General features: G+C 47.9%; 1 long non-coding RNA gene and 1 other non-coding gene across 2 annotated transcripts; both read right to left on the bottom strand.

The window, feature by feature from the left end:
* Nucleotides 1-2,844: 2,844 nt before the first annotated feature.
* Nucleotides 2,845-2,947, bottom strand: LOC146397213 (U6 spliceosomal RNA). The gene has a single exon (XR_014825438.1). It is a non-coding gene; the product is annotated as a U6 spliceosomal RNA (small nuclear RNA).
* Nucleotides 2,948-7,320: 4,373 nt separating this feature from the next.
* On the bottom strand, nucleotides 7,321-9,293 carry LOC106507984 (uncharacterized). The gene is made up of 4 exons (XR_001304440.3): nucleotides 9,074-9,293; nucleotides 8,368-8,537; nucleotides 7,664-7,854; nucleotides 7,321-7,548 (listed from the first exon to the last, which is right to left on the bottom strand). It is a non-coding gene; the product is annotated as an uncharacterized LOC106507984 (long non-coding RNA).
* Between the last annotated feature and the right edge of the window lie 2,449 nt (nucleotides 9,294-11,742).

Below are 11,742 nucleotides of genomic sequence, written 5' to 3'. Positions count from 1 at the left end.
CGACATTTTTTCAAAGTACGAAGTTTAAAGAAAAATTGAATGTATGCACCCAAGCCAAAGGGAAAGGAAATCTAAGTTCAGGAAAGTGGGGAAGTGAGGGGAGAGTCGTCCTGCTGGGCAGACACGCGTATGAACTGGGAGGGTTAGAGTAACAGGCAGCTCAGGGGAGATTCCAGAGTGGAAACTCCTGTAAGGGATGACACAGTTTGAAAGTGCTACCAAAGCACTTCCATAACCAGAAACCCAGCCTGGGCAAGCGGAGAGAACACAGCCTGTCCCCCACTTTCTTGGCATCACCCCTGGTGTATGTGGGGGAGGTGGGGTGGGGGTGGGGAGTGCACACAGGCAGGAGTGCGCATGCGCCCGGAACTGGGCTTTGATTAATGCCCATCCGTGGGAAAATGCAATTTTCCTTATAAAAAGCCAAACGAGTTCTGTGCTCCCGGGACCTTCGTGTGTAGAAAAAGGATAATGTTCATCTCCTATGGTTGTTCTGATGATTAAAAGAGACCAGTGTGTGTCCTGCAAAGACTGTATAGCACTGACAGACTTTGAAGATTCTAACCAAAGCCTCTTAAATTCCATTCACAGCCATCCATTCCTTACTCTTGCTGCTGCTCAGAGTGTGGTTTCCTCACCAGCCACATGGGGATCCCCTGGGAGCTGGTGAGAAATGCAGACTCTTAGGCGCACCCAGCTGGCTAAACCAGAATCTGCATTTCAGCAAGATTCCCAAGTATTTGTCAAGTCCATTAAAGCTTAAGGCTCAGTGGAAACGAACCTGACTAGGATCCATGAGGACATGGGTTCCATTCCTGGCCTCGTTCAGTGGGTTAAGGATCCCATGTTGCCTTGAGCTGTGGTGTATAGGTTGCAGACAGGTCACAGATGCTGCTGGGATCCGCAAGTTGCTGTGACTGTGGCCTGGGGCAGCAGCTATAGATCTGATTTGACCCCTCGCCTGGGAACTTCCATATGCTGCGGGTGTGGCCCTAAAAACCAAAAAAAAAAAAAAAAAAAAAAAAAAAGAAGAAGTGCTGCTTTTGTACAGAGATTCTTAAACTTTTCTGATTTTAACAAGCATGTGGGACTACTTATTAAAGGATTAAGGTTCCCATGCTCTCTGTAGTAGAGATTAGTTGAGTGCATCCAGAATGAGGCCCTGGAACAGAAATTTTTTAAAAAAAAGTTTTTTGTTTTGGCTTTACCAGAGACATGTGGAAGTTCCTGGTTTGAACTCAAACCACAGCAGTAACCCATCTCACATCAGTGACACATTGAACCACCAGGGAACTCCCTGCAACGGAATTTTTTTTTTTTAAGGGCCGCACCTGTGGCATATGGAAGTTCCTGGGCTAGGGGTTGAATCAAATCAGAGCTGCTGCAGCAGGCCGACACCACAGACATAGCAAAACCAGATTTGGATCACATCTGTGACCTACACTACACCTTGTGGCAATGCCAGATCCTTAACCCACTGAGCGAGGCCAGGGATCAAACTTGTATTCTCACAGACCCTAAGTCAGATTCTTAATTGCCTGAGCCACAAGGGAACTCCTGGAGTAGAAATTTTAATTTTATTTATTTGTCTTTTTAGGGCCACAGCTGCAGCATATGAAGGTTCCCAGGCTAGGGGTCAAATCAGAGCTGTAGCCTGTTGGCCTACACCACAGCCATAGCAACTTGGGATCCAAAATGTGTCGTGACCTACACCACAGCTCATGGCAATGCCAGATCCTTCACCCACTGAGTGAGGCCAAGGATCGAACCCACGTCCTTATGGATGCTAGTCAAATTTGTTTCCGATGAGCCACGATGAGAACTCCTGGAAAGGAAAATTTTAACAAGCCTCAGGTGAGTCTTCTGCTTGGATAATTTTGTTAAGCAATACTTGAAATGCATAGTTGTTTTTTCTTTAATTGAAGTATAGGTGATTTTATAATACTGTGTTAATTTCTGCTATATAGCAAAATGACTTAGCTATACATATATATGTATTCTTTTTCATATTTTTTTCCATTATGGTTTATCACAGGATATTGAATATAGTTCCCTGTGCTATACCTTAGGGCCTTGTCGTTATCCATTCTATGTATACTAGTTTGCATCTGCTAACCTGAAACTCCCACTGCATTCCACTGCTTCCCCACCTTGGTACCCACAAGTCTGTTCTCTGTCTGTGAGTCCATTTCTTTTTCATAGATAAGCTCATTTGTGCCATATTTTAGATTCCACATATAAGTGATCTCATATGATATTCATCTTTCTCTATATGGCTTACTTCACTTAGCATGATCATCTCTAGGTTCATTCAGGTTGCTGCAAATGGCATTACTTCATTCTTTTTTATGGCTGAGTAGTATTCTATGTATAGTATTCCATCATATATGTATTCCACATCTTCTTTATGCATTCATCCAAGAATAGCCTGAAATGCATAGCCTCCTAGAGAGAAACTGTAAACACCTCACCAAAGTTCTTTGAAACACCTTGGGGTTTCAGGAGAGGCTACCAGCCTGCGGTCTGACGCTTTCTCCCAGGTCAGACAATCTTTGCTGGACCTCTGTGCCCTGTTGAACACAATGTTCTTCGACTTTAACCCACTCAATGGAACATTCTTTTTTTTTTTCTTTCATTTTTTAAAGTTTTATTGAAGGGTGGTTGACTTGCCAAGTTGTGATAATTTCTGCTGTACATCAAAGTGATTCAGTCATACATAGACACGTCCATTCTTTTTCAGATTTTTCTCCCACATAGACCATCATAAAATACTGGGTAGAGTTCCCTTTGCTATACAGCAGGTCCCCATTGGCCGGTCACTCCATATACCACTGTGTGCATATGAAAATTATGGAACACTTCACGAATTTGCCTGTCATCCTTGCTCAGGGGCCATGATTAACTTCTCTGTATCATTCCAGTTTTAGTATATGTGCTGCTGAAGCAAACAGAACATTCTAACCCCTGTTTCTCTGGAGAGGAAACTGAGGCTTAGAGAGGGTAAGTAATGGCTCAAGGCCCCTCAGCCAGGAAACAGTGTTGGGACCTGGATTCAGACCCACTTCTTTCCACCTGCCATGATGCCAAGTAGCCTGGACCCGACACGTATACCTGATCTAATGTGGAAGCTGAGAACATGTCCATCCTTCTGGGCTGGAGGGCTTCCTCTGCCTACTAGCTGTGGTTACTCGTTTCTCTAAACCTCTGTCTTCTTCTTTTTCTTTTTTTTTTTTGTCTTTTTGTCTTTTGTTGTTGTTGTTGTTGTTGCTATTTCTTGGGCCGCTTCCGCGGCATATGGAGGTTTCCAGGCTAGGGGTCCAATCGGAGCTGTAGCCACCGGCCTACGCCAGAGCCACAGCAACGCAGGATCCGAGCCGCGTCTGCAACCTACACCACAGCTCGCGGCAACGCCGGATTGTTAACCCACTGAGCAAGGCCAAGGACCGAACCCGCGACCTCATGGTTCCTAGTCGGATTCGTTAACCACTGCGCCACGACAGGAACTCCTAAACCTCTGTCTTCTTAACTGTGAAGTGGGAATGACATTAAGGGAGAGTTAAAGCAAAAGATTTTCTCTGAGGGTTAAGGATAAAACACATTAAATTTCCCATTACATAGTATGTGCTCAGTTAATGGTAGCCATTTCTGCTACAGTTTACTTTCTTTCTTGCTTGCTTCCTTTTCTTTCTTTCTTCCTTCCTTTCTCCCTTTCGCACCCTTCCTCCCTCCTTCCTTCCTTTCTTTTTTCTGCATTTCTGGGCCAGGGACTGAACCCGAGCTACAACGGTGACATCATATCCTTACATTGCTGAGCCACCAGGGAACTCTTCTGTTAGTATTTTCTTGCCCCTGCAGCAGTAAACACTATTTAGGGATGAACCATAAGGAGGTGTTTAGAGTAGGCCTAACTCCTCAAAGAGAAACTTTCCCTGAATTTTGATGTATTGTTGTAGTCAGGCCATTTTGGTTCACAAGGTGGATTAGTTTCTTGGGACTTCTGCTACAAATTCCCACAAACTGGGAGTTCCCATCGTGGCTCAGTGGTTAATGAATCCGACTAGGAACCATGAGGTTTCGGGTTCGATCCCTGGCCTTGCTCAGTGGGTTAAGGATCTGGCGTTGCTGTGAGCTGTGGTGTAGGTTGCAGATGTGGCTTGGATCCCGAGTTGCTGTGGCTCTGGCGTAGGTCGGTGGCTACAGCTCTGATTCAACCCCTGGCCCGGGAACTTCCATATGCCTCGGCCCAAGAAACGGCAAAAAAAAAAAAAAAAAAAAAAAAAGGCAAATTCCCACAAACTTTGGAGTTCCTGTTGTGGCTCAGCAGAAACAAATCTGACTAGCATCCATGAGAACGAAGTTTGGATCCCTGGCCTCACTCAGTGGGTTAAGAATCTGGCTTTGCCGTGAGCTGTGGTGTAGGTTGCAGACGAGGATTGGATCTGGCGTTGCTGTGGCTGTGGAATAGGCTGGCTCCGATTCAACCCCTAGCCTGGGGACCTTCATATGCCACAGGTGCAGCCCTAAAAAGACAAAACAAAAAAACCAAATTGCCAAGATCTTAGTGGCTTAGAACAATGGAAGAGTGTTCTCGCCATTCTAGAGGCCAGAAATGGAAGGGTAGGCAGGTTTGCCCCACCGCCAGGGGCTCTGGAGTCATCCTCCTTGGCCTCACCCATCTTTGGGGGTGTGGGGAGGGGAGGGGGAGGTGGGATCCAGGCGATCCCTGAGTCCAGTTTCCACCTCTGTCCTCACATGTCTGCCTCCCCATGTCTGTGTCTCCTTTCCTGTCTCCTGTAGAGACACTTGTCATTGGATTTAGTGTCCACCTAGACAATCCAAGATGATGTCATTGCAAGGTCCTTAACTTCATTACACCCCCAGAGACCCTTTTTCCACATAAGGCCGTATTCACAGTTTCCAGGCATTAAGACATGAACATGGTGTACCCCTGTGGTGTATGAAAGTTCCCAGGCTAGGGGTTGAATCAGAGCTACAGCTGCTGGCCACAGCCACAGCCACACCAACACCAGATCTGAGCCATGTCTGCGACCTACACCGAAGCTCATGGCAATGCCAGATCCTTAATCCACTGAGAAAGGCCAGGGATCGAACCTTCGTTCTCATGGATGGGCCAGGGATTGAACCTGAATCCTTGTAGATACTAGCTCATTTCCGCTGAACCACGGTGGAACTCTGAACATGTTTTTCTTGCATCCACAAGTCAGCCCACTGCACTAGGTGTGGAGTGTCCCTCGAGTTTCCGACACCAAGAGAAAAGTAGTTCGTGGCCAGGGACCCGTGGACAGGAAAGGAGACCAAGGACAGGTCTGCTCCATCTTCTACCCCCAGATGCTCTGGCTTACCACCATCTCCTCCTCTCTCACCTCCTCTTCCAGACCGTCAGCTCTGGATCCCATAGCTGCAGCCTGTGCCTTCCAGTTTCCCCACTCAAACTCCCGAGTGTGGAAAAGTGCTGGCCAGCCTGGGACAGGTGGCCCCAGGTCAGATTGTCTTCCCCTGGTCCAGTCCCTGAAGTTCTAAGGGGGCAGGGAGCAGCAGAACCACATGACTCAGAACAAGGCCCCCAGGCCTGCTCCTTCAGGCCTCCATGGTGTGACTCGGGAATGTCTCCTTTGAGGAGGAGATTTGAGCAAACAGCTCTTGCACAGGCCCTGGGAGGAGAATGTGGTGAAATCCTGGGTTCCACTTGTACCTAAGACTATGCTTCACTTTTTTTTTTTTTTTCTTTTTAGGGACACACCCGTGGCATATGGAAGTTCCCAGGCTAGGAGTTGAATCAGAGCTGCAGCTGCTGGCCTACGTCACAGCCACAGCCACAGCCATGCGGGATCCCAGCCACATCTGCAACCTACACCACAGCCTGAGGCAACACTGGGTCCTTAACCCACTGAGCAAGGCCAGGGATCAAACCCGTGTCCTCACGGACACTGTGTCAGGTTCTTAAGCTGCTGAGTCACAGTGGGAATTCCTGTGCTCCACTTTTTGAAGTCGTCAAATTCCTTTTTATGAGGGAGTCACGCTTTTGGGGAGATGTCAGCCTGAATCCCAGGGGTTCATGTTACAAGGGGGGCAATGATGCAATCACAATGGCAATCCCTCTTAGTGACCCCACTCTCATTTCTCATTTGAGCTTCCTAACAATGCTGCAAAGGAGGCCCCAGCTCTGCTGCCCCTGCCACCCCCATGGAGCCATCAAGGACGTCAAGGCTTCTAGCAGCTAAATTACTTGCCCAAGGTCTCCTGGCTCCCAAGTACAGCCCCAGAATGAGTCCACAGCCTTCTCCAGGGCAACCTCTCTGTAACGGCTGTTCTCATTAATGTCATACAAGTCACTCCCTTTGGAAACCAGCTTGGAATTAATTTAAAGCCAAGGGCATGTATTAGGAAAGAGGTCTGAATTTTGTGGAGCTCTGATTTGGAATAACAAGGCACGTGAGGATGGGAGCAATGACCTGGGAGAGGGCGGGGCTGGGCGGGAGAAGGGGGCGTGGCCTGCGCCGGTGGAAGCATGTAGAATCTCAGGTTCTCTCACACGGTCCTATTAATTTTTTTTCCTTTTTCTTTTCTGGTATTATCACTGAGGGCTTGTTGCCTATAAAATATGTGAGGGAAATTAATTACCGTTATTATCATCCCCCAGCCAGGGATTAACAGAGGGGGGCTCTAACAGAGCATAGAAAGGACCCCAAAGGAGCGACGAGATCTCTGTAGGTATTTGGAGATGCGGCAGCGACACAGCGTCAGACCAGGGATGGGAAGCAGGTCCTGCACCAGGAGAGGGACGGGCTGGGGGAACCCCTTTGAGGTTTTGTGTTAGAATCTGTCTCCCGGGAGTTCCCGTCGTGGCGCAGTGGTTAACAAATCCGACTAGGAACCGTGAGGTTGCGGGTTCGGTCCCTGCCCTTGCTCAGTGGGTTAACGATCCGGCGTTGCCGTGAACTGTGGTGTAGGTTGCAGACGCGGCTCGGATCCCGCGTTGCTGTGGCTCTGGTGTAGGCCAGTGGCTACAGCTCCAATTCAACCCCTGGCCTGGGAACCTCCATATGCCGCAGGGGCGGCCCAAGAAATAGCAAAAAGACAAAACAAAAACAACAACAACAAAAAGACAAAAGACAAAAAAAAAAAAAAAAAAAAAAAGAATCTGTCTTCCCTTCCTTCCCGGAAATGACACTGAGGCAGATTTGTCTTTTCCCAATAATCAGCATCCCCAGACACACACACACACACACACACACTCTCTCTCTCTCTTAATTTTTAGGAAAATGATTAATTTTGAAAATAATGAGGTAATCTTTCAATGAATTGTATTTCTAGTGGGCAGCCCTGGCTGGGCACAGAAGCATCAGGGCCATGCAGCCCGGCGTCTCACCTCACCCCCCCTCTCCGATCTACCTTTTTTTTTTTTTTTTTTTAATGCTTCAAATGTATCTTTGCCGAAGGAGATGTGATCTCCACTTGTCCAACTGGGTACGTCATTAGGGCCTCTGCGGGCCTGCTGGGCTCTGTGGCTGGGGGTGCTAAAAATAACTGGAGAGGTAAAGAAAAAAAAAAAACGTTGAAGCAGATTGAAGGGCTCTTCTGGAAAATGAAACACAGAAGCCGGGCTCTGGGCGGTTCTATTTAAAGACGACCATTCTCTCACCCATTCCCGTGGATCTCCACGTGAAGACTTCATTCCCGAGCTGAGCTGGCGCCGAGGAGGAGAGTCCGATCTGCGCTGGGACCCGCAGCTGTCCTGGGAGGAAGCACTCCGCTAACTCCCGCCCAGCCCTTCCACTTTGAATCGAGGGAGGCGAAAATAAAGTTTTCAAGCCAATTTCACAATTTTATCTTCTGTGAAAAGCAAAATCAGCGAGGTTATGAAAACTTACAAGCACTTAAAAGACTTTCCTATGGTCCTCCCCCTAGAGAGGAGGGGAGACAGGGGGGTAGGGGGAGGAGAAAGAGAGAGAGAGGAAATCAGACTGCTTTGTTCAAAGCAACGACCAACACGAGCCTTTTTCTTTCTTTCTTTTCCCTTTTTTTTTTTTTAACACATCTGGTCTCAATCTTTATACACCAGTGGACAAAAGCAATTAGGCAGCTCTGCTTTCCATGTCATAATAATGAAAGTCATATATTTTCCATGGCTGTCTCCTTTGGTTACCCAGCTCTGCAGAAAGAGCTTAAATGGAATTTAGAATGCAGGTCTTTGCTTGACAGTCCTGTTACTGACATGAGAGATAAGTGCTTGGGCGTCCACCAGAACCAGGAGACAGAAAGTGTTGACATCCCAGGTGTGTGCTAATGCCAGTCCCACTAGCCAGTCTTTCTAACAAGCTCTGGGGGAGGGGGATGGCTTATTACCTTTGGTTCAGGTTTGGAAAGCTCTCTTGACCAATCCGGTAGAGAAGCCTACAGGATCTTTCATATAAGATAAAACTCTAAGTCACTGCAGCAGTTAGGGCTCTTTGGGTCGCAAGGGAGAGAACTCAGTACAACCCAGCCTAAGCCAAAGAGAGAATTGGTTCATACACCTGGGAAATGTAAAACGGTGGGCTCTGGTCAGACACAGTGGATTCCAAGCCTTCAAACAATGCCATCCTCTTTTCCTCCACCGCCCCTCCCACCCCGCCCCTGCCCCACCCAAGATGAACAACTCCTAGGAATGGGTTGCCTCAGTACCAACAGTTCCAATAATAATTCTGGAATGAACGCTCATGAAGTCAGGTGACTATCCTTAAACTGATTACAGTTGAGATAATCAGTCCATTCCTGGAAATGGGAAGGGAGTCAGCTCCACGGAGCTGTAGGACTGAGGTTGGGTTGGGCTTGGTTCCCCCAAAGAAAAAGGCGTTTTAGCTTCAGAAGAAGGGAGAATGATTGTGGGATGCTGTAGCCAGCCCAGTGGGACCCTTGTGAACTGTAGATAGGCACCCCCTCCTGGCGAATGCAGCCTTGTGTGCCCACTTTTTGGGGGCAGATGGCACCCACCTTCCTCTGGGCAGAAAACAGCTCCAGACCCAGGACACATGTGAGATAAGAAGATAAAGCTGGATATTAGCCCACTCACCTCCTCTGCGGGACTCTCTTAGACAGCAAGACACCATTTGCAGTGGCCCTGGAGGGCAGGCGGATGACCTGACAACCACCCAAACTGTCTTGAAAGAGATCCCTCCCCTGTAGGTTCACAATTTTCACCTGAGCTGTGGCTTCTGCATCAGGCATATGTATTAGCTGCTTAACAGCTCAGTGTTTGTCCAACCTGGGGTGTGTGATGTTAGGCTTTGGAAGGCACGCTAGAGGGAGGAGTCCAGACCTGGTTTGGTTGCTGGCTCTGCCCTTGCCATGTGTGGGCAGACCTGCCCTAGTCCTGATGCTTTTCTGGGTCTCACTTCCTGTGTTGAACGGGAGGTCCCTCCCAAGCACTCTTCCCTCCCGCCCAAAGTCCAGATTGGGGCTGGTGGTTTTTGGGGAGGGGGGATCTTTGCTTTTCTTCCATTCTTTCTCTGCTTGTGTCAACAAGAACAATTCTTCCTTCTACCTCCTGGCCCCTTCCCCCAGCCCTGTGTCTTCAGACGTGTGAAACTGGTGGTTTTACTGCCTTAGTCAGATCCAACACCTCCAGGGCGTCCTCAGGTTGTCATTTCCCTCCCCCAGGGCACCAGTGACACACAAACCCCCTTTATGCCTGTTAGGCAAATTAGCACCCTTTCACCAACGGGGCCCCTGCAGAAGCTGCCTGGAGACAAACTCAGTGTGTCTGAAAGAGTAAAAATGCAAAGCATATCAGTGAGACTTCTGTCCCATGGGGTCAGGCACTCAGAGCCTGGGCAGAGGAAGCACCATTAAAACAGGGTGTCTGCAGGTGAGGATGCAACACAGTACTGGTGACCCTACGTGTCCTGCTTCCCCTAGCAGCCCCCCCTCCCCGGGGAGGGGGGAGGGCAGATGGATTCCTGCTCATCTTATGTAAGATGCCTATTTGCATTTGCCCATGCAAATCCTAGCAAACTCTTGTGCCAGCTTGGAACCCCACAAATATCTTGATGACTTTGTTATCTAACAGAAACCACACTTCCTTTTAGGTCCTTCTGCCTGGTTCCACCCACCAAGACCTGGGAAAGCTAGGGCAGAATGACCAAGGTTAGTCCCTGCCAGAGCTGCTAGGGGAGGGTTTGAGGACTGGGTGAAATGGCCCCTGGGTTGAGTTGCTCTGCTATTTTACTACTCCCAGCCACGTGGACCTTCCAAGGCCAAAAGACCAGGGTCACCGGTCTGCGTGGGCTTAAGCAATGCCTATGGGTGCCACTGGGTGCCAGTAGTGGAGTATTTTGGGGTCTAAGCAACCAGTCACACACTCAAAGAATGTTTTGGTTTTTTTTTTTTCTTTTTCTTTTTAATTTTCTGGTGGAGCCTGAAGCGTGAAGTTCCTGGGCCATGGACTGAACCTACACCACAGCAGTGACCTGAGCCATAGCAGAGACAACACCAGATCCTTAACCTGCTGTACCATTAGGGAGCTCCTAGTGAGGTCTTTTCTATCATTCCATGTCTTCCAGGGATTGGAGCACATAATGGGGGAAGAAGCGTAATAACAACACGCCCATATTCAGAAAGCCCCATTCAGCTCTCAGAAACTTTAAAAAAAATTTAAAAAATTTGTTTTATTGGGAGTTCCCATTGTGGCACAGCAGAAATGAATCTGACTAGTATCCATGAGGATGCGGGTTCGATCCTTGGCCTCGCTCAGTGGGTTAAGGATCCTATGTTGCCATGAGCTGTGGTGTAAGTCGCAGAAGTGGCTTGGATCCAGTGTTGCTGTGGCAAAGACCAGTGGCTATAGCTCTGATTTGACCCCTTGCCTGGGAACTTCCATGTGCCACAGATGTGGCCCTAAAAAAGCAAAAAAAAATTTATTGAAGTATAAATGATTTAAAATGTTGTGTCAATTTCTGCTATATCTCAAAGTGATTCAGTTATATACATACGTACATTCTTTTTCATATTCTTTTCCATTATGGTTTATCACAGAATATTGGCTAGAGTTCCCTGGGCTGTATAGTAGGACCTTGTTGTTTGTCCATCCTGTATGTAATAGTTTGCATCTGCTAACCCTAAACTCCCACTCCATCTCTGCCCCACCCCACTCCCCCTTGGCCACAAGTCTAGAACCCTTTTACATACAGGGCAAAACCTAGCAGTTCAGAGCTTATACTACTGGGCTCAAATCTTCACTCCTCCAATGGCTGACAAAGCTTCAAGACATTGCTTACCTTCCTGGAAATTCAGTTTGCTTGTTTGTGACATGCAAGGCCTCTACTCTCATTCAGGGAGAGTTCATTGCAATAATCCATGTAAAGCTTTTAGCACATGGTCAGACATGGAAGAAAGGATCAATACATATTGGTGACTTTTATTATGATCCATAAATTCATTTGACTCTAACAACCTCGGCTGCACTCTTGGCATGCAGAAGTTCCTGGGCCAGAGTCTGAATCCTTGCCACAGTAGTGACCTGAGCCTTAGCAGTGACATCACTGGCTCCTTAACCCACTGAGCCGCCGGGGAATTCCAACAACACTTTTGAAGTCATTTTCTTCTTTTGAAGATATTTCATTGATCAAATCAATGAGGACAGTGAGAATAGAAAGTAAAAAGCAAGCATGGGGGCTGGGAAGGCCAGGGGGAGAGAAAGAGGATGTTTGGGACCAGGAGGCAGGGTGACACAGGTGAGGTGAC

Source organism: Sus scrofa, chromosome 13 (assembly GCF_054392235.1).
Source record: "Sus scrofa isolate SSC_HxYL_T2T_F1_AM1 chromosome 13, Sscrofa_HxYL_maternal_Yorkshire_Landrace_v2.0, whole genome shotgun sequence".
Classification (NCBI taxonomy): Eukaryota; Metazoa; Chordata; class Mammalia; order Artiodactyla; family Suidae; genus Sus; species Sus scrofa.
This window is presented reverse-complemented; position numbering and strand designations above follow the sequence as displayed.